General features: G+C 44.5%; 1 protein-coding gene across 1 annotated transcript in view; it reads right to left on the bottom strand.

Annotated features, from left to right (window-relative positions):
* Zmynd8 (zinc finger MYND-type containing 8) overlaps window positions 1-26,152 on the bottom strand; it is a 193,394-nt gene that overhangs the window by 144,734 nt on the left and 22,508 nt on the right. The gene's annotated exons all lie outside the window — the stretch shown is intronic.

The following is a 26,152-nucleotide window of genomic DNA, read 5'->3' as shown; positions in this document are numbered from 1 at the left end:
AGGTGAGGGGACAGAACAATGTCAGGTAGATGCTCAAGGGATGGTGGCTGAGGCTGCTTTTGGGGATGAGAACCTGGGCTCTGGATTCCAGGTGGGAGGGAAACTTTTGGACCCTTATATTTTATATTGTGCAGTCTACAGCCTCAACACCCTGAATGCACCCACTCTTGTCTGATTTGGTACTATGCAAATGCATTACCTAATCAAATGTGTTTGTCTCATTTCGTTTTGTTTTTTTTAAAAAATTATTTATTTATTTAGGTACCGGGGATCGAACTCAGGCCCTTGCGATTGCGAGGCAGGTGGCAGAACCACTGAGCTAAATCCCCAACCCCTTGTCTCGTTTTGCTTTGAGACAAGGTCTCCCTATTCAATTCAGGCAGGCCTTGAACTTGCAGTGATTCTTGTGCCTCAGCCTCCCAAGTGCTGGGACTACAGGCATGGCCACCATGCCTGGCTCCGATCATTCTAAATTATACACTAACTTGTTCTCTGCTTGAGGGGAAGACAATTCTGTGGCTGTTACACACGGAGGTTTTTTTATAATAGGCCCGGACCAGCCTCATCCTTCCTCAGGAGAAGCCCAGTCTTAGGACGCACTTAAGGAGGCACCTGCCTGCCAGGGTCCATCCTACACTTGCAGGCCCTGAGGGTGCACGCCTTCTTCGATGCTGGCCCCCTACACCTTGGTTTCCAGTCCAGGGCTAAGGAGCTTAGCCGGGCCCCAGAGCAGTTAGCGCCTCCAGGCTCAGGTCTTAGCTGTGAAGCTGGATCTGGGTGAGGTCTCCGCCAGACAGTGGCTTGTAAAGGTTTCCCTGTGCCACGCAGGGGGCAAATTCGCCACGCGGGCCACCCACAGCTTGGCTGGTTTCATCCCTGGTGGGCTCCAAGTGCTTTCCTCACATCTGCGCTCTGTGGGATGCCTCCCCCCCGCCCCCCCGAACCTCAGATCTTCACGCTGAGCTACATCCCAGCTCTATTTTCATTTTTCACATTTTGAGACAGGGTCTCAATAAATGGCCAAGTGGCCCCCGTGGACCTCAAACTTGCTATTTTCCTGCCTCAGCCTCCCAGAGTGCTGGGATCACAGGCGTGCGACACCCCTCCCGGCAGAAAGGCCATCTCTGCCGTGAGTGCGCGCACACCGTGTTGTAGCTTCGCAGTCAGTGAGAGAAAAAGGAATTCATTTTCATCCCGCTTCCGCTGGGAGCGGCGACTTCTCACTCCCTTGCACGCTTCTCGGCTGCCGCGCTACACCAAGGGGGCGGAAGAGAGAGGAGCACAGCAAATTGGTTTAAGCAGAGTTTTAGGTCAAACGGAAACAAAGAACCAGGGCTGCAGGCAAAGCAGACTGCGGTCCTGCCCGGTCCTGGCGGCGCCAGGAGGACTGCGGCGTCCCCCGGGGTGACACAGGACGAGCCTGGTCTTTCGGATTCCTCCTGGCTCTGGCCAAAAGGCAGCGCCTCCCACAGGACAGGCCGGAGGAGGCCAGAGGGCAACCAGGGTGCTTCTGTGTTTTCCTGTTTCTTCGCACTAGGGGTTGAACCCAGGGCCTTCACGCTGAGCTACATCTCCCGCCCTTTTTTATTTTCTTTTTTTTGGTACCGGGGATCGGACTCAGGCCCTCACGCTTGCCAGGCAGGCGCGGGGCCACAGCTAAATCCCCAGCCCATTATTACTCTACAGATGAGAGAGCCGAAGCTCCCACACACGAGTACACCGTTCGGGGGTCACGGCACTGCGGGGTAGCCAGAGTCTGGGCCTGCACGCTGGTCTCACTGCAAGCAGGAGACTGCTCGAGGCGCGCGCATCCCCGCTGTGGCGCCACCTCCGCTGCTGCAGGACAGCCGGGTCCTCTCGGACGGCCTCCGCGAGACTGCACGGCGGCACGGCGCCCCCTGGCGGCGGTTTGGTAGCAGCATTCTGCTGCCCTCGCTGGGCGCGCAGGTCTCCTGAGTCATCGCATTCTTGGGCCGCATTACTGACAAGGAAAACATTACCCGCCCTACCCGGCCTCGGAAAGAGCCCAGGGTGTTGAAAGGGGGTGGGGACCCGAGCGCTGAGGAATGTGAAGGAAGGGCGGGGCCGGCGCTGGGATCCCGGTCGGGATGGCGGAGCTTTCACCTTTGCCCTTCTCCATCCTGTTGAGGAAGCCGAGGCAGAGTCCCAGTGGCCCTGAGTGCAACGCCTGCCCCTCTGTTATCTGTTTCTCATTCAGTGGATTGGTTATTTGAGTGCCTACCACGTGCCAGGCCTATTCTGGCTGCTGTGGACTCAGAAATTAACAAAACAGGCAGAGCTTCTGCTAACAGGCTCCCTGGCTGATCTCTCATGCGACCCCACTTTTTAAAAACATTTTTTTTTTTTTTGAGACAGGGTCTTGTTATGTAGTTCAGGTTGGCTTTGAACTTGCTCAGCCCAGGCTGGCCTCGAATTCAGGGCAATCCTCTGGCCTCAGCCTCCAGAGTGCTGGGATCACAGGCGTTTGGCACCACTCCTGGCTTTTTCATTTTTAAATTTTGAGACAGGGTCGCCCTAAATTCCCCAGACAGGAGTCAAAGTTGCGATCCTCCTGGTATTACAGGCATGCACCACAGCGCTCAGCTTAAGTACTTGACTGCGTTTCGTGCCACCCTTTACCCCTTAAGAGTAAGGAGTGGCCTATCGAATGTTTTTTGTTACCGGGGATCAAACTCGAGACCTTGCGCTTGCGAGGCAGGTGGCGTCACCACTGAGCTAAATCCCTGGCCCCCACTGAGTGTTTCAACAGAGGTACTAAATGCATGTCTGGCTGATGATCGAAACTGAGGCTTATTTTGGGGATAGGGCTTCTATTATGAGCATCCTGAAAAATCATGCTAGGGCTTATTTTCTGGATCGGTCTTATTTGCAGGAAATTCAGTAGTACAATGGTCCCTCCTTATCCACAGGGTAGGTTCCAAGCCCCCTGGGGAACACCTGAGGCCATAGAAAGTACCGAACCCTATGTAGGCTGTTTTTCCTTTGTGCAGAGTAAGTCACCAGTATAAGAGGCTGCTGTTTTGGACCAAGCTCCTACACTGGGTGCCAACAGACAAACTACAAATGGAGTCCCTGTGCTGAAGTTCCATCTCATCGAGCCCAAAATGATTTATCTGACTTTTCAAGAAAGCAGGAGAGGCTGGGTATGGTTGTGCACACCTGTAATCCCTCTGTAATCCTGTAATCCCTCTGCACACCTGTAATCACTCTGGGACACTGAGGCAGGAGGATCTCAAGTTTGAGCCCAGACTAGGGAATTTAGGAATTTAGCAAAAAGTTGTTTTATTTTATTTTTGTTTTTTGTATCAGGGATCAAACTTGGGACCTTGCGTTTGTGAGCCAGGCACCAGAACCACTGAGTTAAATCCCTGGTCCAAAAAGCTATTTTATTTTATTTTTTTTTTGGTACCAGGGATCGAACTCGGGACCTTGCGCTTTCGAGGCAGGCAGCGCAACCACTGAGTTAAATCCCGGGCCCTAGAAAGCTATTTTTAAAAGGAGGGCGGCTGGGGATTTAGCCCACTGTGAAGGCACTGAAAGTATCCGAAAGTATTGTACTTACTAACAGGGAAGGCAAACGTGTTACACTTAAACAAGTAACCTTGTGTCAACAGTTTGTTTTGTTTGGTAGTGGGCATGTTAACCAGGACATTGCACTAAACTACATCCCCACCCCCAACCCCCACTCCCGCGTTTGATTTTTTTTTTTTTCTTCGGTATCAGGGATCGGACTCAGGACCTTGTGCTTGCAAGGAAGGTGTGGCACCACTGAGTTAAATCCCTGGCCCTCTGTTTGGTTTGAGACAGGTCTCACTAAATTGCTCAGGTGGGAGTTGAACTTGCAACTTTCTTGCATCTGGGTCCCCTCCCCCCATTCTGTTTCTTTTTTAAAATTTTATTTTGTTTTGTTTTTTTTCTGAGGCTGGATCTTGCCATGTAGCCCAGGCTGGGCTTGAACTCACAGTGATCCTCCTGCCTCAGCCTCCTGAATTCTGGGACTATAGGTGTGCATCACCACACCTGGCTCTCTCATTCTATTTGAAGATTCACTCTGGTCTCTGGAAACAGCTCGTCCACGTTAGCCCATTCCATGTTCCTGCCTCCTTGTACCCTCGAGCAGTGGGGCCCATGTCCCGGTGGGGCACCCCCGCTGCCTCTCTCTTTCCAGGAGCAGATGTGGGGTCTTGGCGCATGCGTGCCAAACTGTACCCAGCTTGTCCTACAGAACTGCTGCACTCGACACTCCTGCCATGTCCTGCAGATGTGGGCTTTCTATACCCTGAAGAAAGGTACTTCATTCATTTTTGTTACACAGGTAGTTGGACATCTGTCCTTTAGCATTACCAGCATCCATTCTACCATTAGTGACATGGGGACCCTTGGGTTTGGAGGAACCTCTCCTTCCTCCTTCTTAGCCCATGTGACGTGTGGGCTGGCCCAGCCTTAGTTCCGGGTTTACCACGTGACTAACAGCCAATCAACACCCAGCACCTGCCAATAATTTGGTAAAGGGGGAGGACTTCACTGGCCAAACCAGAGCTAGCTCAGGATCTGCCATGGCACAAAGGCTGCCCGTCGCCAGGGAGGCTAAACTGCTAAGTCTGCATCTGGTGGAGGCCTGCGGCCTTCATCTTGGGGAGAGGCTGCTGGAGGGTGCAGCCCCACAGAGACCAAGCCCGAGGTTGCCCCTTGTGTCCAGAACACCCACACCTGAAGCCAGCCTGGTCCAAAGCTTGTCCTGACTAAGGCAGTGAGGTCGGATTTTTGCTGAAGCTAATTTGAGTTAACCTAGGTCGCTCACGGACAAGCGAAGTCAGGCTAAACCACAGCCCTTGCTCCATCCATTCTGATATCAGGCATGCAGCAAGTCAAAGGACGAAAGTTTGTTGATTGAGTGTCCATGAATGGGAATGAATGAGACATCAGAAACAGCCACTTGGTAATATACACCAGCAGTGCGCTTTCCCAGAGTGCAGATGAGGCATTGCTTTTGGAAGGTGCCAAAATAAGAATAATGGGAAAATATAATATATACATATCATAAAAATAGACTTTAAAAAATCTCCCCCTTTTCCTGTTTTTTCCCCTTGATACTGGGAATTAAACCTAGGACTTTTTCACTGAGCTGCAACCCCAGCCCTTTTTTATTTTGAGACAGGGTCTCTCTAAGTTGCTAAGTTGTCCAGATGGGGATTAAACTTGAGATCCTCCTCCCTCAGCCTCCCAGAGTGCTGGGTTGACAACATGGGCTACCATGCCCAGCTCCCAAATTCAAATCCTAAGGCCCATCATGCTGTAACTCATTCATTGTAGCTCAGCTTTACCCTTCTCCATTCAGACAATCAGAGCATCCTCATTAGACCAGGAGGGTGACTGCAGACCCAGTCATGTTCCCCTGAGGGGAGACAGGACAGGCACCACCGGCCCTTCCCTACCACAGCTGTCTGCAGGGGCTCATTTTGTGCTTTTTTTTTTGGTACTGGGGATCGAACTTGGGTCTTTGCGCTTGCGCAGCAGATGGCCAAACCACTGAGCTAAATCCCTGGCCCTGGGCTTATTTTTATGAAAGTGGCATTGATATAAGTACTGAGAAGTCCTAGGGGTGAGAACATTATTATTCCATCCATCTAACAATAATTTAAACTGAACATAAAATTAGAATTTTTCTGATCTTTGTATCATAAAAAATAATAAAATATTTGATTTGTTTGTTTTTGAAAGAGGGCCATCCTGTGTAGCCCAGATTGAGCTTGAATTTGGAATCCTCCTGCCTCAGCCTTTTGAATACTTGGATTATGAGTGTGCACCAACCACAATACTCAGTTTTGTTTTGTTTTTTCACTTTTTTTTTTGAGACAAAGTCTTACTGTGTAGTTCAGGCTGGCCTTGGAGTCACTATGCAGCCCAGGTTGGCCTCAAACTGGTGGCTATCCTCTTGCTTTAGCTTCAAGTGCTGGGATTACAGGCATGTACCACCAGACCCAGGTTGTTTTTCTTTTTATTTTCTCTCTGTGTGTATGTGTGTGTGTATGTGTGTTTGTTTGTTTGAGACAGGGTCTTGCTATATAGTTCAGGCTGCCCTTGAACTCACTACGAAGCCCAGGGTGCACTCCATCTTGTGACAATCCTCCTGCCTCAGCCTCTCCAGTCCTGGGATTACAAGTGTGTGCCATCACACCTGGCTCTTATTTATTTTTTAAATTAATTTTATTTATAGATTTTAGGTATACAATATAATGAGATTCATCATTGGAAATTTGTACCTTTGCATAATATATCTTGGTTCATATTTTTATTATTTATTTATTTATTTTTTAAATTTTTGTTTTTTATATCTTAAAAAGAATTTCGAGAATGTTTTGTAGAATGATTTTTTTTTTTTTTTTTTGTATTGGGGATCAAACTTGGGTCCTTACACTTGCGAGGCAGGCGGCGGAACCACTGAGCTAAATACCCAGCCCAGAATTTCGAGAATGTTTAGACTTCTGGGAAGATGGCAGAGTGGTGACATCAGAGAAAAACCCTCTCCAAGATTTGGTGTGCAGATGCCGGAACTATAGAAATGTGAGGAAGAGAAGAAGGAGGGAAGTGGGTCCCTGGGACCCAGCAAGGAGCTGAAGCGAGAATTGAAGCCCACAGGGAAAGCGAGGAGACTTCAACGAAGCAGAAGGAGGTGGCAAGCTGCACTTTCTCCCTGAGCCCTGACTCACAGCTTGGGAGGGGCAGCTCTAAACTGCACACCCACAGTGACTACTGGTGACCCCAGAGGCCTTCATGTAGAAACACACCAGTGGAACAGAGCAGTGGATGCAGGGGACTGCAGTGGCTCATGAGTTATTTGGGTTCACATATCCCCCAGGAGAGGGCAATTGGCTGGTAGCCATCTTGGGTTGGGGCCAGTTGAACTCAGACTTCAGAGCAGCTGTGGACTGGCTCCATTAGGGTGAGGCAGAACCAAGTTCAAGTCAGCAGAAGGTCAAGGAGCCAAGTTCAAGCCGGCAGGAGACTCACAGAGGGTTTCAGGCTGAACAAATTGGTTCCAGCCTCACAGCCAGAAACCAGCTTGAGCTTCAGAACTAAAGGTGCAGGCTTGCTGGAATTATCCTCTACCTTGATGTAAATCTATGACTGGCTTGTTGGGATTAATCAACATGGATCTGGGCTCTGTGTCCCCAGTTTGTCTACCAGTGAAACCAGAGACACGCCTTGAAGTGGACATTTTTAAATTTTTTTCATTTCTTGTTTTTGTTTTCCTTTTTCTTGATTGTTCTTGTTTTTATACAAGTGGGAACATTGTTCTAGTTTTTTGGTGGTTGTTGTTCTGTTCCTGTTTTTATTTCTTCCTTCTCTCTTTCCCTCCTGTCTTCTTTACCAGGTGCCCAAAGTTTATGTACTCTTCCTTTGTCCTCCAGCCTTGCTTCTAATCTCTTCCTCTTCTTCTATTTCTCTATTTTTCCCCGCTAACCCCTTCTCAGTTTTCTCCCCTGAGGGTAAAATCATCATACTGAGGGCATGTTTACTGTATACAATTTTCTGGTTTATCTTAGATTTTGTTATATCATCACCAATCTAGTTCATAGACATAAAGGTGGGAAATCAATATTATCACAGTTCATCATTTTTTAGTCTGTGTTGATGCTATTGTTATTGCTGATTGGACTACTTTAGCCAAGGTGACATAATTGTTCTAATCAGTTGTTCTTCCTGGTAAGCCAAGACTGAGATTGCTTAAGGGTCATAAACAATACTATAGGCCAGTACCAAAGAACCAGGGGCCAGGCCAAATAGGCAGCAACTTCTCATCCCCAATAAACTGAAGAGGTAGGACCTTGCAACAGACTCAAAACTCAAAAGTCAGCAACACCTGGAAGACATCTCTGAGAAGTAGTCATTTCCTAAAGGTTCTAAATACTAGCAATAAAGCTGCCTGCCATATGCAATTTAGAAGCATCAACCCAGGAAGAAAAAAAGGAATGTCAAGAACCATTCTACATAAATTTTTTGGGAAAATAATTTCATAACTAAAGTATGAATATAGCTGTCTAAGGCCCAAGTCACCTTGCCCACAAGCTGGCCATGAGATGCAGAAACATAACTCCATTTTGCTTTGGTCAGAGTTTAGGCCTCAATGGTCCCATAATGCTGTGGCACTCAAGGGCAAGATTACACCAGCTAAAGACATCCTGGTTCTTTGAGAACCAAGTAGTAATAAAAAAGAGGTTTCCCCTGGGGAGGGACAAATTCCTTATTAGCTTAACTCATCCCACCTAATATTGTAAGAATGCTCTCCTAACCCAGGGATTTAGCTCAGTGGTGCCGTGCCTGCCTCACAAGTGCAAGGTCCTGAGTTCAGTCCCAGGTACTAAAATGTCAGTTGCAAAGAATACTCTCCTTATAGCTTTCATCAACATAAGATCCTCATCAGCATGAGCTCCAAATTGACAGAGGATTACTGTCACCCCTAAGTCACCTGATAACTCCCACCAGTTATTGTGTGTACCCAATAAATAATGGCTATCTCAGAGAGTCTTTGTCTCTGCCCACTCTGAGGCACTGACCTCCCAGTGCACCACCTACTTTGAAATTATTTAAGTCTCTATTGTCTTTTTTTTATTGTCTTTTTTTCTTTAGCCCTCACCATTCCCCTTTCTAGGCAGTGGGAGGACTGATCACCCTCCAATAATAGAAAATGAGAAGACACTTAAGCAAGATGCAACCCCAAACTTCCAGCTCACCAAAGGCAAACCCAGAGAGCAATGAAGTGGAACAATTTGAAACATACTGAGCTGGACTCTCTAAAGTGGTAAGAGCAGAAGTAACAAAGCAGATGAATGAGGCTGAAAAATAAATCAAATCAGGAATAGTTTCTCAGATAACTACAGAGATGATGACCATTTTTTTTTGGTACCAGGGATCAAACTCGGGTCCTTGCACTTGTGCAGCAGGTGACGAAACCACTGAGATAAATCCCCGGCCTAGTGATGACCATTTTGAAAGACATGGTTAGTGACTCTAGAGTAGATACAGATAAAAAAATTAGAGGCACTTAGGAAAATGATGGAAACCATGAACATCCAACATAAGAAAGAAATGGAATCCATGATACATATTTAAACAGATATCCAGGAGATTAAAAATTCCACTGAAAGCATATGCAGCAGAATGAGCCAATGTGAGGACAGAATATCAGATCTAGAAGATAGGATTGTGGTTAGTGATCATGAAAAGAAAGATCTATTAAAAAAGGCAAGGGACCATGAAAAATCAGTCCAATAGCTGCTAGACAATGAAAGAAGAATGATATAAGATTGATTGGAGTCAATGAAAAAGCAGGCAGTCAGACAACAGCATAAAAAAACCTGTTTACAGAAATAATGGCAGAAAACTTTCCACGCAAGGAAAATGAATTTGACTTACAGATAATTGAGGCATATAGAACTCCAATTAGCCATGATAAAAAAAAAATCTATACCAAGGCATATAATAGTCAAGATTCCAGAAATTCAGCACAAGAACAGAATTTTTTTTTTTTTTTTTGGTACCAGGGATCGAACTTGGGTCCTTGTGCTCGCGCAGCAGGTGGCAAAACCACTGAGCTAAATCCCTGGCCCAAGAACAGAATATTAAAATCGGTTAGATAATGAATAATTGATACTTTGAAATAGGAAAAGGTCCAGGGCCTGGGGATTTAGCTCAGTGGTTCCACCACCTGCCTGGAAAGTGCAAGGTCCTAAGTTCGATCCTCAGTACCAAAAAAAAAAGGAAAAGGTCCAAAGGGGTAGGAGTGGTGGGAGGGGAAGGGGAAAGGAAAAATTATGAGAAAAGAAAAAAAAAAAGGAAACAAAGTCTACGTAAATAGGGAAGGGTGGAGGGGGTGAAGGGTGCACAGGTAATGGGGAAAAAAAACCCCCAGGATATATCATGTACAGGTACAAGCACCCAATGATAAATATAAACATATTGTATACCTAAAATGTACCAATAAAAGAATTTAAGGAGGAAAAACAAAAGCTGTTAGAGAAAGGAAACAAATCACCTATAAATGAAAGTCAATCAGAATTGCAGCAGACTTCTCAACACAAACCCTCAAGTCAAGGAGAACTTGGAGTGAAGCATTTCAAGCCCTAAAAGAAAACAACCTCCAATCCAGATTGATGTACCCTGCAAAACTATATTTCAAAATTGATGGAGAAACATGATACTTCCATAACAAAGAACACCTAAAAAATTCATGACCACCAAACCAGCACTCCAAAGTGTTTTGAAGGACATTCTAGAAAGAGATAATAAGGACTACAACTCCACAAACCCCAACAGAATGAATCTACCAGGCAAGGCAAGAAATTAAACAGAAGGGGAAAAAAAGGAACCAACAATGGGAAAATAACATGATAATGATAAGTAAATATTTATCAGTTATAACCATCAATGTACATGGTCTCAATTCACCAATCAAAAGAAACAGACTGGAAGAATGGATCAAGAAGCAAGATCTAACAATATGCTGCATACAAGAAACACATTTAATTCAAAAAGAAATTCATAGATTGAAAGTCAAAGGTTGGAAAACAATACTCCATGTGACAAGGACCTGGAAAAAAGCAGGGGTAGCTATTCTGTTTGCAGACAAAGTGGATTTCAACCCAAGGCTGATTAAGAGAGACAAAGAAGGTCACTACCTCCTGGTAAAGGGAACAATCCAAGAGGAAGAGATGACAATCAAATATAGATGCACCACATACCAGCAACCTAACTATATAAAGCAAATATTAATGGACATGAAAAATCAAATAAGCACTAATACAATTGTAATGAAGGACACATTACCTCACTGTTACAAATAGAAAGATCAACTAGACAAAATATTAACAAAGAAATATCAAAAATGTAGCCAGGGATTTAGCTCAGTGGCACCATGCCTGCCTTGTAGGTGCAAGGTCCTGAGTTCGATCCCTGGTACCAAAAAATAATAATAATACTAAAAATACACTGTCAAAAATGAACCAAATTTTTGAACAAATGGACTTAGCAGATGTCTACAGAGTGTTCCACTCCACAACATCAGAATACACATTCTTCTCAGCTGCACATGGGATGTTGTCCAAAATAGACCACATAATAGCTCATAGAACATGCTTAAGTAAATGCAAAGGAACTGACATCCCATGCATATTATCAGACCATAGTGTAATGAAATTGGAAATCAATGGCAAAAGAAACCACAAAAACTTTATAAACACATGGAAATTAACACCCTCCTGAACAACCAGTGGGTGACAGATGAAATTAAAGAAGAAATGAGACAGTTTCTACAATTAAACAATAATGCCAGTACAACATACTGGAACTTACGGGACACAATGAAGGCAGTCCTATGAGGGAAATTTATAGCATTGAATTCCCACATTGGAAAAACAGAGTAAGCTCAAATAACCTAATGTTGAACCTCAAACTGCTAGAAAAAGAAGAGTAGGTCAAGCCCAAAACTTGTAAGAGGGAGGAAATTATAAAGGTCAGAGCAGAAATTAATGCAATGGAGACTAAGAAAACAATACAAAGAAACAATGAATCAAAGAGTTGGTTCTTTGAAAGATTAAAATTGACAAACCTCTAGTCAACCTTATCAAAAAAAAGGAAAGAAAAGACTCAAATCCATGCAATTAGGAATAAAAAGGCTGAAATCAAAACAGATACTGCAGAAATCCAGAAGATCATCAATACCTATTTTGAGAATCTGTATTCTAGTAAGATGGAAAACACAGAAGAAATAGACAGATTCCTGGTTACATATGAATTACCAAAGCTAAACGAAGAAGATATAAAAATTCTAAATAAACCAATATCAGTCAATGAAATTGAAGATAAATTGAAAACCTACTAACAAAGAAAAGCCCAAGGCCCCGGGCGTGGTGGCACATACCTGTAATCCCAGCACTCGGGAGGCAGAGGCAGGAGGATCACCACGAGTTCCAGGCCAGCCTGAACACAAAGTGAGACCTTGTCTCAAGAAAAAAAAAAAGATTTCAAGAAAAGCCCAAGCCCTGACGAATTCCCTGCTGAATTCTACATGAAATTTAGAGAAGACCTAACGCCGCTACTTCTCAGCCTCTGATGAAACTGAAAGGCAGCAGTACTCCCAAATTCATTCCTGGAAGCAACCATTACCCCAATACCAAAACCAGAGAAGGATCCCACCAAAAATGAAAGCCACAGGGCAACCTCCCTAATCAACATAGTCTCAAAAATCATCAATAAGATACTGGCAAACGGAATGTAGCAAATCATTAGGAACGCTATATACCATGACCAAGTAGGATTCATCCCAGGGAAGCAGGGATGGTTCAACATACACAGATCAATACATGTAAAACAACATATGAACAGAGGCAAGGACAAAAACCATATGATCATCTCAGTAGATGCAGAAAAAGCATTCGACAAAGTCCAACACCCATTCATGATAAAAACCCTACAGAAAATTGGAATAAATGGTCTATCTCAATCTGACAAAAGCCTTCTAGGACAAACCAACTGCTAACATAATACTAGATGGACAAGGCCGAGGATTTAGCTCAGTGGTTTCATCTTCTGCTGTGCAAGCGCAAGGACCCCAGTTCGATCCCCGGTACCAAACAAGAAAGAAAAGAAGAAAACAAAAACCTCCCCAAAACAAAAAAACTCAAAACCTAAATGTAGGAAACAGGGAAAGGGTTACTAGAATCTCTTCAGTGAGTCCTAGTCTCCTATTATTATACAGGAAAGGTAGAAAAAATGAGACTTTGAGAAGAAGCTGAGCTTTGGGCCTGATCAGTGCTGCTCTGGGCAGCAAAGACAAAGACCCCAGGCTTGCCTCACCTTTTATTCAGTACACCCGAAGAAACAGATGTGACAAATGACTCAGGACAGATTGTTCAGTACGTTGGGAGAAACAAATGTAACATGACTGGAGAGTAGTGGAATTCCTAGATCAATGAGGAACTACTCAGATGAAGATTTTGTTCCTTCCAGGATGTCTTCAGCTGCTGTAATCTTGTCCTGGAGCATCACAGCATCACCAGATCATTGAGGTCTGCTGTGACCAGAGGCCAAAATGGAATTATGTCTGGGAATGCCATAGCTGGCCTGTAGACAGGAGAACTAGGCCTAATCAAATGATTCGTCCCCAAAATTATGTAGCATTGCTCCCGACACCTAAAGATCAAGGCCAGGCATATTGGTGTATGCTTGTAATCCCAGCACTCAGGAGGCTGAGGAAGGATCATCACAAGTTCGAGGCCAGCCTAGGCTACATGGTGAGTTCAAGGTCACTCTGAACTATATATCAAGACCCTGTCTCAAAAAAAAAAAAAAAAAAAGAAAGAAAGAAAAAGAAAAAGAAAAAAATTATCAGTATTTGCAGATGAGATGATACTCTATATAGAAGATGCCATAATCTCCACCAAAAGACTTCTGAATTTAACCAAATTCAGTAGCATAGCTAGATATAAAGTGAACACTCAAAAATCAATAGAATTTCTGTATACAAATAGCAAACTCACCGAGAGAAATTGGGGAAACAGCACCTTTCACAATAGCATCCAAAAAAATGAAATACATAGGAATCAATCTAACAAAGGATGTAAAAGACCGCTACCTTGAAAACTACAGTACTTTGAAAAAGGAGATAAAAGAAGATAACAGAAAATGGAATGACATACCTTGTTTTTGGGTAGGAAGAACCAATATAGTGAAAATGGCCATACTCCTGAAGTTGTTACACAGATTTAATGCAATTCCGATCAAAATTCCAACACCATATTGCACAGAATTAGAGAAAACAATCCTAAAATTCATTTGGAACCAGGAGACACCTAGAATAGCAAAAGCAGCTCTGGGCAACAAAGGAAAGGCAGGAGGCATCACATTCCCCAACTTGAAATTATACTACAAAGCTACTGTGATAAAAACAGCATGGTACTGGCGAAAAAACAAAAAACAAAAATAAACCAGACCCAAGGATCAATGGAACAGATTAGAAGATGCAGAAACAACTCCAAACATATTCAGCCTTCTTATCTTTCACAAAGGAACCAAACACCTTCACTGGAAGAAAGATAGCCTCTTTATTAAGTGGTGCTGAAAAAACTGGCTTTCCACATGCTGAAAATTGAAACTAGACCCATATCTTTCACTATGCACTAAACTAAAATTGAAATGGATCAAAGATCTAAATATTGAAACAGAGGTCGGGGATTTAGCTCAGTGGTCTTGCCACCTGCCTTGCAAGTGCAAGGTCCCAAGTTCGATCCCAGGTACCAAAAAAAAAAAAAAAGAAAAGAAAAAGAAACAGAAACACTAAATCTGCTGTAAGAATAGGTAAAACTTTTTTTTTTTTGGTACAGAGGATCAAACTTGGGACCTTGCGCTTGCAAGGCAGGCACCAGAACCACTGAGCTAAATCCCCAGCCTTAGGTAAAACTTTTGAAGATATTGGTGTAGGCAAAGACTTTATGATCAAAACCCTGATAACACAAGAAATATCACAAAGAATCAACAACTGAGATCTCATCTTACTCATTAAAAAGGTTTTGCAGAGCTGGCGATTTAGCTCAGTGGTTTCGCCACCTACTGCGCAAGGTTCGATCTTGCGAGTTTGATCCCTGGTACCAAAAGAAAAAAAAAGTTATAACCTGACTTTTGGGGCCAGGGATTTAGCTCAGTGGTTTAGCCACCTGCTGCACAAGGGCAAGGACCCGAGTTCGATCCCCAGTACCAAAAAAAAAAAAAAGAAAAAGTTTTTGCAGGGCCAGGGATTTAGCTCAGTGTTTCTGCAGCCTGCCTTGCAAGCACAAGGTCCCGAGTTCAATCCCCAGTACCAAAAAAGAAAAAAGCTTTTGCAGGTGCCAGGGATTTAGCTCAGTGGCACTGTGCCTGCCTTGCAGCACAAGATCCTGAGTTCAAGGACACACACACAAAACAATAACAACAACGAAAGCTTTTGCACAGCAAAGAAACCACCAACACAGTGAAGAAACAACCCACAGTGCGGGGGAAAAAAATTTTGCCAGGTGTTCCTCAGACAAAAGACCAGGGCAGGTGGGCTGGGGATTTAGCTCAGTGGTGCTGCTGCCTGCCTTGCAAGCTTAAGGCCCTGAGTTCAATCCCTGGTACCCCCCCTTGACCCCCAAAAAGACTAGGGCCAGGGATGTAGTTCAGTGGCACCACGCCTGCCTGGCAAGTGCAAGGTCCTGAGTTCGATCCCTAGTACCAAAAAAAAAAAAAAAAAAAAGACTAATATCTAGAATATATAAAGAACTCAACTAAGCCAGGAGGTTCACTGTGAGTTTGAGGCCATCCTGGGCTATATAGCGAGTTAAGGACAGCCTGAACTGCAAAACAAGACCCTGTCTCAAAAAAACAAAACAAAACAAAACAAGAACTAAAAAGAATCAGACCTTCCAAATTTAAAGAGCCAATCCAAAAATGGGCATCTGAAATCCACAGACACTTCTCAGATGAAGAAATAGAAACAACAAATAGGATCTTTTTTTTTTATGGTACTGGAGATTGAACTTGGGTCCTTGTGCTTGCAAGGCCGGTGGCAGAAACACTGAGCTAAATCCCTGGCCCTGCAACCACTGAGCTAAATCCCCAACCGAGAAACAGCAAATAAATATATGAGAAAACGTTCAACATCACTGGTCATTCAAGAGATGCAAATTAAAACAATGCTGAGGTTCCATCTCATTCCAGAAAGAATGGTGTTCACTGCATCAGGGATTTAGCTCAGTGGTTGTGGCGCCTGCCTCAAAAGGGCAAGGTCCTGAGTTCAATCCCTGCTACCAAAAAAAAAAAGATTCCGTCCTTCTTGGTTCCATTTTGGGCCGGGGATTTAGTTCAGTGGTTCCACTGCCTGCCTCGCAAGCGCAAGGACCTGAGTTCAATCCCTGGTACCAAAAAAAAGAAATGGTGTTCATCAAGAAATCAACCAATAACAAATGCTGGCAGGCTGTGGGGGAAAAGGAACCCTTCTTCACTGCTGGCGGGAGTGCAGACTGGTGCAACCACTGTGGAAATCAGTGTGGAGATTCCTCAAAAACCTAAAACTAGAGGTTTCATTTGACCCAGCTATACCTCTCCTCAGTATCTTCCCTAAAGAATTGAAAACATCATACACAGCGATATATGCACACCCATGTTTATAGTGGCATGGTTTGTAATAGCTGAATTTTGGAAACAGCCCAAATGCCCATCAACCGATGAATGGATAAAGAAGATGTGGGTTTTTAATACAATGGAGTGCTACTCTGCCATAAAGAAGGATAAGCTTGAGACATTTCTAATAAGTGGATGGACCTTGAGACCATGCTTCTTTTTTCTTTTTTCTTTTTTTTCAGTACCAGGGATTGAACTCAGGACCTTGCACTTGTGAGGCAGGCACCCTGCCACTGAGCCAAATCCCCAGCTCAAGACCATACTCTTAAGTGAAAAGGACATACATATTTAAATACCGCATTGTTTCTCTGGCATGAGAAACTGAAAATGAAAATAAGGAGTAAAATGTATAATAGATATTGGGAAAGGGGAAGAAAATGTTCAGATGAGAAGGCGAACAAGGGAGAGGGATGGGGGAAAGGAAAGAAGGGGCAAGGAAAAAAGAATAGAAGGAAAAAATGGAAACAAAACTTTTGTAAATGAAGGGAAGAAGAAGAAAGCAGCAGCAAGATATATCATGTATAGGTATAAATTCCCTATGATGAATGTTATCTAAAATGTACCAATAAAGATTTTGGTTCAAAAAATAATTTTGAGGTAAAATTCATGTATAATGCAGCCATTTAAGGTATATAATCCAAGAGGTTTTTGTTTGTTTGTTTGTTTTTGTTTTTGTTTTTTTGGTACCGGGGATCGAACTCGGGTCCTTGCGCTTGTGCAGCAGGCGGTGAAACCACTGAGCTAAATCCCCGGCCCAATCCAAGAGTTTTAAAAGTATATTTATAGAACAGTACAACCATTGCCACAATATTAGAACATTTTCACTAACCCCACAAGCAATTCCCCCTCTTCCTCCTGCCCGAGGCAACCATGAATCTACTTCCTGTCTCTATACTTCGACTATTTCACATGAATGGAATTATATTTTGTGGCTGTTTCCAAGGTTCCTTTAGGTGGGCTATATCAGTACATGTGGTCTCTGATTCATCCTGGCTCAACTTAGGGTTTTCCCACTTAGGAGAGTGCAGAGCTGTGGGAATTCATTAGAAACCATGCTGAGTTTTGGGGCTACTCGGGGTGGTGACACTGGGCACAGACACAGCTCCCAGGCAGCTGCAGGCTCAACAGGCTCATCAGCCCCTTCCCTGCCAAGCGCTCCACCCCTCTGCTACATCTCCAGCCCAGTGATGCTGTTTTCTGCTTTTGTTTTGTTTTGCCATTTCTGGAGATTGAACCCAGGGAATGCTGCACTATATTCCGTCTCCTCTCTTGTTTTGGATAGTGTTCTGCTGTGTAGTCCAGGCTGGTCTTCAACTCACAATCCTCCTACTCCAGCCTCCTGAGTGCTGGGATTACAAGTGTGGACCACTGTGCCAGGGTCCCAGCCGCTTTATTTATTTATTTATTTATTAATAAATATTATTTTATTTTATCCCATTCCCCACTCAAGCCCCTCCCCTTCCTATGTACAAAAGCTTTGTTTTCATTTTTCCTTCTATTTCTTTTTTTTTTTCTTTTTTCTTTTTTTGGTACTGGGGATTGAACTCAGGTCCTTGAGCTTGTGCAGCAGGCAGCGAAACCACTGAGCTAAATCCCCAGCCCTTTCCTTCTATTTCATTCTTTTATCCCGTCCTTCCTTGCTCCCTCCCTCCTCCCTGTTCCCCTTCCCATTTGAACACTTTCTTCCCATTTCCCAACATCTGTTATACATCTCAGACCTTATTTTCACATTCAGTTGCTCACACCAGAGAAACAATGTGGTATTTACACATGTGTGTCAGATTTATTTCACTTAAGGGAGTATAGTCTCTTGGCACATCCATTTAGCTATAAATGTCTGAAGTTCATCCCTGTTTATGGCAGAGTAGTACTCCAATATATTAAAAAAACTCCACATCTTCTTTATCTACTTGTCAGTTGATGGGCATTTGGGTTGTTTCCAAGTTTTAGCTATTACAAATGGTGGTGCTACAAACATGGGTGTGCATATATTGCTGTGATATGATGCTTTTAATTCTTTTGGAAAGATACCAAGAGGAATAGCTGGGGCAAATGGAACCTCTAGTTTTAGTTTCTTGAGAAATTTCCACACTGATTTCCACAGTGGTTGCACCAGTCTACACTCCCACCAGCAGTGGAGAGGGGTTCCTTTTTTCCCACAGCCCCATCAACACTTTTTCTTTTCTTTTTCTTTTTTTTTGGTACCAGGGATTGAACTTAGGACCTTTCGCTTGTGAGGCAGGTGTGGTGCCACTGAAGTAAATCCCTGGCCTGGTTGATTTCTTGATAGCAGTCATTCTTTCTCCCAGCCTTTTAAAAAAATGTTAAATTTTGAGACACAGTTTCTTTAAATCCCACAGGCTGGCCTCCAACTTTTTTTTTAGTATATGTGCTGCCGAAGCAGGCACATGGCCTCCAAATTTTAATTCTCCTGCCTCAGCCTCCCAGAGTGCTAGGATCACAGACAGGTACCACTGGACCTGGCTCCAATGTGCTTGCTCTGAATGTTGCCACAAGCAGGGCAGAAGGGCCATGTGTCAGGGGAGTGTCCTGGAGCCCGGTGCCTTCCCTGGAGGAGCCACCCCCCAGCCTCTCAGGATGCTCGGGCCTTGGGGCAGTGGTGGCTGCGGAGCAGTGGGTGGGACCCGGGAGCCGCAGTTCCGGCTGGGTCAGTGCTGTCGCCAGTGGGCGCCTGGGTGGCAGCTCTACAGATACCGGGACGCAGCCACGGCCTGCACTGCCAGGCGGTGGACAGCAGGTCTCTTTATCCGTACAGGAGAGGTCTCAAGGAATCTCCCACGAGATTATTTCAATCTATACAACAGTCTGGCAGAATTTATATGGCCCCAACGATGCCAAAATAACATAAAACTAGGGTTTTCTTTTTCCTAAAAGTCCTTTTTTTTTTCTTTTCTCAGATAGGGTCTGCCTATGTAGCCTAGGCTGGCCTTGAACTCTGGCAGTCCTCCTGCCTCAGTTCTTGGAGTACTGGGATTTTAGGCGTGCGCCGCCACAGCTGGCAAAAGAAGATTTGAGCAAGTGGTGGATGACTTTCCGCACCCTCTGCAGCCCTTCTCTATCCCAGGGAACTCAGGCCCCTTTCCTGCCCTCGGTGAGAACGCTGGGTGGCGTGGGGTTGATTCCCTCCCCTTCTGTGACCCTTCTGAGCAGCAGTCTCTGCTCAGGCAGGCAGCTGATTTTTTTTTTTTTTTTTTTGTGGTACCTGGGATCGAACTCAGGACCTTGCGCTTGCCAGGCAGGAACAGCACCACTGAGCTAAATCCCTGATGCTAATTGGGGTTTTTTGGTAACGGGGATAGAACTCAGGACCTTGCGCTTGCGCTTGCGAGGCAGGCAGGAACACCGCTGAGCTAAATGCCCGGTCGGTGGCTGATTGGTTTCTATCTCTGTGTTTAAGCCTTGAACTTTTGCACCTCATTATCCTGGGGTAGCAGCTCTCAAGGAGCCGATTGAGGTTTCACTTCGGGGAAAGGGTTTTGAATGACCAGGCAGCAGAAAATTATAAAGATATTTATGAGCATGGCTGTAATTCCAACACGTTTGAGCCCAGCCTGGGCAGCTTAGCAATTTAGTGAGATCCTGTCTCAAAATTAAGAAATAAAAAATTAAAAAAGATAGAAATGAAGCTCAGAGCAAAGTCCTCGGGTTCAGCCCCCAGTACCACACACACACACACACACACACACACACACACACACACACACACACACACACAATGGCTCATCACAGGTGGGACAATGACAGCTGGGTACTCTGTGATCCTCTTGGGGCAGCAAGGTAGCTGCTATTGCTCCAGGCATTACATCAGCATTCAAGGCAGGAAGAGGCAGGGAAAGGCATGAGGCCACTTGTGACTGTCCTTTTTATCAGGAATGCAAACATTTCCTGAAAATCCAACAGCATAGTTGGCAGCCACAATTGCAAAGGAACCTGGGAAAACAAGCCTGAAGCCTTCCAACTTCTAAAATAGGAGGAGGAAGTCAGAGATCGGGAACAGTACAGTGATTGGCTTAGCCAGGGCGCTGGATCTGTCACGAGAAAAGCCAGAGCAGCCACAGTGTCCTAGATCATCAAAACTTCTCGCCCTTTGAGTTCTTGCACCTGAATAAAGGGCAGTGCCATTACCATTTGTGTCTATGTGCCTCCACACGCGGCGAAATGCAATTCGCTGTGTAAACTACGAAGGCATATTAAAATGCAGATTCATGGCTAAAGTTAGTCAACTTCTCCACGCCTGCATTCTGCCAAGTCCATCTGGCTGCTGCGCAATGCTTGAAGACTGTCTTTGCTCAGACAGCTGAGGTTGGGATGGGTTTCCTTTCGGTGATGGAACTGTGTAAACAGAGGCGGTGGCTACACAGCCCTGGAGACCTGCCTGGTACGTGTGGTTAGTTCTCCTGAGGTGTGTTTCACCTGGGTGTGTCAGGAGGAGGAGGAAGAGGAGGAACAAGGAGAGAGGGATGAGGTGGGAGGCAGAAGAGGGGGAGGAAAGAAAGAGGAAATCATTACAGCCATTGCTGGTGGCCCACAGAGAAAGCCCACATACATCAGTGTAGTGTTACATCCTTAGGGCAAGGTTTTGTTTGTTTTTTAACTACAGAAAAACTTTTGTTATGCTACGAACCCAGGGCCCAACACATGTAAGCTCACGCTCTGCCATTGAGCTATACCCCAGCCCTGACAGCCACTAAACACAGCTATTAAAATGCTCCCTTGGGCCGGGGATTTAGCTCAGTGCTTCTGGCACCTTCCTTGAAAGCACAAGGTCCCGAGTTCGATCCCCGGTACCAAAAAAAAAAAAAATTTAAAATGCTCCCTGACATATGTCTTAGAAGGATCTCTCTCTCTCTCTCTCTCTCTCTCTCTCCCCCTCCCTCCCTCCCTCTCTTTCTCTCTCCCTCCCTCTCTCTCCCTCTCTCTCTTTCTTTCTCTCTCCCTCTCACTGGTGGTGCTAAAATGCCTAGGGTGGGGTTGAATTTGCACTCCTCCTGTCTCAGCCTCCCAGAGTGATGGGGTTTCTGGCATGTGCCACCACCACTGGCTTGCTCTAGAAAGACTTCAGTGTGATACTATTCAATGAGAAGAGCAGCGTGCAGAAAAATGAGGACAATGTGGTGTCTCCAAATACATGTATGTATGTATTTGCATAAAATTAGATCCACATGGAGAAAAGATGGGTGAATATAAACAAGAGGTGAGGGAGAGGAATAGGAGGAAAAAGGGAGGAAGAGAAAATGCAAAAGATTTCCCTGGAGGAAGATCCCCAATCCCAATGATACAGTCAGTTTGTGATTTTATCTACGTGGATAAGATTGCAAGTTACGGTCAAACAATTTAACACAGAATGAGAATCATTATTACTTTGGCTTCATTATCGATACTTACTCACATGCTGCCTTCTTCTGCAGCATGTGAAGAAGAGGATTTGCTTGGATGGTGTTTCTGTAGGATAATTTTCCAGTCATCTGGCATTAGGATGCATTATGCATTATGGTTCAAATTTGAATTCTTTTTTTTTTGGTACCGGGGACCGAACTTGGGACCCTGCGCTTTTGAGGCAGGTGGCGAAACCACTGAGCTAAATCCCTGGCCCTGGTTTGGGTTTTTTTGAGGTACCAGGGATCAAACTCAGGACCTTGCACTTGGAAGGCAGGCGCGGCACAACTGAGTTAAATCCCCGGCCATTCCCCAGTTAATCTGTATGGTTAAATAATTAATAGTGGTGCTTAAAACACTCTTTTACCAAAGAAAAGGGTACTCAGCCTTCCCCTGCTCAGCCTCTGAGGCCCTTTGAGGACACTGCCTTTGTCCAGTTCCCCTGGACTTTCCTGACCTGCAGAATGAAAGAGGAGATAGAGGAGGGGGAGCTATGGGGTCCACTCTGCTCTCTCATTGGCCTCTCATTGGCTCCCTTGTTGGTCTCTCATTGGCCCAGATTGGCCTCTCAACAATCAGGCCATTCACTTGAGTACTGAACCTGTCAGACTCTCCTTCCTGGGTATTTAGGGGAGTCACTTTTGCGGTCATTGGAGAGAAGAAAAGCCCAGAGCCCAGAGGAATGACAGCCTCTGATGGCAGGGGTGGGAGGTAGCGCAGCAGCAAAATGCTTGCCTGGCTTGCGAGAGGCCCTGGGTCCCATGCCCGACAAAATGGCATCTTTGAGTCCCTGAATCCACCGGTGCTGAGAGCCAGGTGTATTTAAAGTGTATCACATCATATTCTGATACACAAGTATGCCGTGAAGTGAGTACTGCACGGCACAGGGACTTTTTGTTTTGTTTTGAGACAGGGTCTTGCTGTGTAGGCCACACTGACCTTGAACTTGCTATGGAGCCCAGACTGACCTCAAACTCAGGATCCTCCTGCCTCAGCCTCCTGAGTGCTGGGATTATAGGCGTCCACCACCAGGCCTGGCTTTGCAATTCCTTTTTGGTACTGCGGATCGAACTCACATCCTTGTACCTTCAAGGCAGGCAGCAGAGCCACTGAGCTAAATCCCCGGCCCCTGCAATTCCCTTTTAATAACTCTTAGCTATTGCGCTGCATCTCTTGCATGTGATCGCTTCCCAAGGCCTCACTCACGTGACTTTCCAAGTCCATGAGGCTGATAGTCGTCTGGCTACTCTCACCGCCGTCACTGACTTTGTTGTCCATCAGGAAGGGGTGAGCTGAAAACAGCAGGGCCAGGGTGACCCCATCCTTGGGCACAGTGTTGATTGAGTTAGCAAGTCACTGGGTGTTCAGTGCTGTCTGTGGCTGTGGCTGCTACATCTAGGTCTTCTTTGGCTCTCAGATTCCGGAAACAGCTTCGCAGGGCAGGTTTCTCAGGTTCTGTTCTTTTTCTGTTAGTTCTTTCTTTCATAAACATTTCCTTATCACTTACGATCTGCTGACCTCTCTCTGTGGCTCCAAGAATACAAGGAGGAATCCCAGGTCAGAGCATGGGTTAATAAGAATGAGTGTGTCCTCCCTTTGCCCTTTCTCCTGGGATGCAGGTGTGATGGCAGGAGCTAAAGCAGGTATCTTGGGCCAGAGAATGACATGTGTGTCAGAATTGCCACTGCCTCTACCCTCCTACAGCTACCCAAGGATTGAACCAGGACCTTCCCACTGAGCCATGTCCCCAGCCCTTTATAATTTCGTATTTTGGTACTGGGGATTGAACTCGGGACTTTCCGCTTGCAAGGCAGGCACCGGAACCACTGAGCTAAATCCCTGGCATGATTTTGTATTTTGAGACTGAGTCTCACCAAGTCACTAAACTGCCCAGGCTGGGCTCACACTCAGAACTTCCTGCTTCAGCTTCCTAGAGTGCTGGAATTACAGGTGTGCACCACCATGTGCAGCCTAAACTTGTAAATTTTTTTTTTTTGGTACTGGAGATTGAACTCGGGACCTTGCACTTGCGAGGCAGGTGGCGGAACCACTGAGCTAAATCCCCAGCCCCTAAACTTGTAATTTTTTTCAGCCACTAAACTTTTAGACATTTCTGTGCTAGGACCAAACCCAAGTACTCAATCTCCCTATAAACACATGATCCCACAAAAGCTTAAATGACAGAGTTGCTGTTCTTGTTTCGAAGCACTGGGGATTGAACCCAGGGCCTTCAAACTGAGCTGCATGCCAGCAAGCACCTCTCCCCCTTCTGAGGTTTTTTTTTTCCCTATTTTTTTTCCCTTAAATTCTTTTATTGGTACATTTTAGGCATACAATACGTTTACATTTATCATTGGATGCTTGTACCTGTACATGATGTATCTTGGTTCTTATTTTTTCCCCATTCCCTGTGCGCCCTTCACCCCCTCCACCCTTCCCTATTTATTTATTTATTTATTTACTTGGTACCAGGGATCGAACTCGGGTCCTTGAGCTTCCTTCCCTATTTACATAGACTTTGTCTCCATTTTTTTTTCTTTTCTCATAATTTTTCCTTTCCTTTCTTTCCTTTCCCCTTCCCCTCCCATCACCCCTACCCCTTTGGACCTTTTCTTCCTATTTCAAATTATCAATTATTCATTTTAATCATTTTAATCCTTATTTATACTTTCAGTTTCTTGCACTAGAGAAACTATTTGGTATTTACACATGCGTGTCCTATTTATTTCACTTAAGAGTATGGCCTCAATGTGCATCCATTTAGCTATAAATGACTCTAGTTTCTCATTCTTTATGGCTGAGTAGTACTCTATTTTATTAAAAAACCACATCTATTTTATCCAGTTTCCAGTTGATGGGCACTTGGGCTCTTTCCAAGCTTTAGCTATTAAAACTGTGCCACTATAAACATGGGTGCACATATATTGCTGTGGTATGATTCTTTTAATTCTTTGGGGAAGATACCCCACAGGGGAATAGCTGGGTCAAATGGGACCTCTAGTCCTAGTTCTTTGAGGTATCTCCATACTGATTTCCACAGTGGTTGCACAAGTCTGCACTCCCACCAGCAATGGAGAAGGGTTCCTTTCTCTCCACACCCTTGCCAGCATTTGTTATTGGTTGATTTCTTGATAGCAGCCATTCTTTCTGGGGTGAGGTGGAATTTCAGTGTTGTTTTCATCTGTATCTCTCAAATGACCAGTGATGTTGAACATTTTTTCATATATTTATTTGCTGCTTTTACTTCTTTGTCTGAGAAATGTCTGTTCATTTTGGATGCCCATTTTTGAATTGGGTCTTTGAATTTGAGGGGTCTGATTTTTTTCAGTTCTTTATATATTCTAGATAGTAGTCCTTTGTCTAAGGTACAGCTGCTAAAAATTTTTTCCCACATTGTAGGTTGTCTCTTAGCTCTGCTGGTGGTTTCTCTTGCAGTGCAGAAGCTTTTTAATGCGATGAGATCCCAGTTGTTGATTCTTTGTGGTAGTTCCTGCGCTACTGAGGTTTTGTTCATAAAGTCTTTTCCTATGCCAATGTCTTCAAGAGTTCTACCTAACTTATCTTCCAGCAAGTTTAGTGTTTCTGTCTTAGTATTTAGATCTTTAATCCACTTCTATCTTAATTTAGTACATGGTGATAGGTATGGGTCTAGTTTTAATCTTTGAAATCCAGTTTTTCCAACACCATTTATTAAATAGGGTATCTTTCCTCCAATGAGGGTGGTTGGCTCCTTTGTCAAAGATGAGGTGGCTCAGGGCCGGGGATTTAGCTCAGTGGTTTTGCCACCTGCTGCACAAGCGCAAGGACCCGAGTTCGATCCCCGGTACAAAAAAAAAAAAAAGATGAGGTGGTTGAGTATGTCTGGAGTTGTTTCTACATCTTCTAATCTATTCCACTGATCCTCGGGTCTGTTTCTTTGCCAGTACTATGCTGTTTTTGTCACAGTAGCTTTGTAGTATAGTTTCAAGTTGGGTATTGTGATACCCCCAGCCATGTCTCTGTTGCCTAGAAGTGGTTTTGCTATTCTAGGTCTCTTCTGGTTCCAAATGAATTTTTGGATTGTTTTCTCTAGTTCTGTGAAGATATTGGAATTTCAATCAGCATTCATTAAACCTATATAATAGTTTTGGAAGTATGGCCATTTTCACTATATTGGTTCTTCCTACCCATGAGCAAGGGATATCTTTCCATTTTCTTATATCCTCCTCGATCTCCTTTTTCAGAGTGCTGTAATTTTCAGTGTAGAGGTCTTTTGCTTCCTTTGTTAGATTGATTCCTAGATATTTCATTTTTATGGATGCTATTGTAAAAGGAATTGTTTCCCTAATTTCTCTCTCAGTGAATCTGTTATTTGTGTATAAGAAGGCTATTATTTTTTGAGGTTTTTTTTTAAATTCAACAAATATTTATTGAATGCCTGTTATGTGCTAGATATTGTTCCAGATATTTGGGTCACAGAGAATAAAACAAAGCCCTGGCCTTGTGGAGCTTACAGGATTTCATTTACTGCCACTTGACCTGCATTCTGCCCATGACCTTG

This window comes from Heterocephalus glaber, unplaced genomic scaffold, assembly GCF_053883595.1.
Source record: "Heterocephalus glaber isolate CG9 unplaced genomic scaffold, H.glaber_assembly_v1.0 deba00001673, whole genome shotgun sequence".
NCBI classification, from domain to species: domain Eukaryota; kingdom Metazoa; phylum Chordata; class Mammalia; order Rodentia; family Bathyergidae; genus Heterocephalus; species Heterocephalus glaber.
This window is presented reverse-complemented; position numbering and strand designations above follow the sequence as displayed.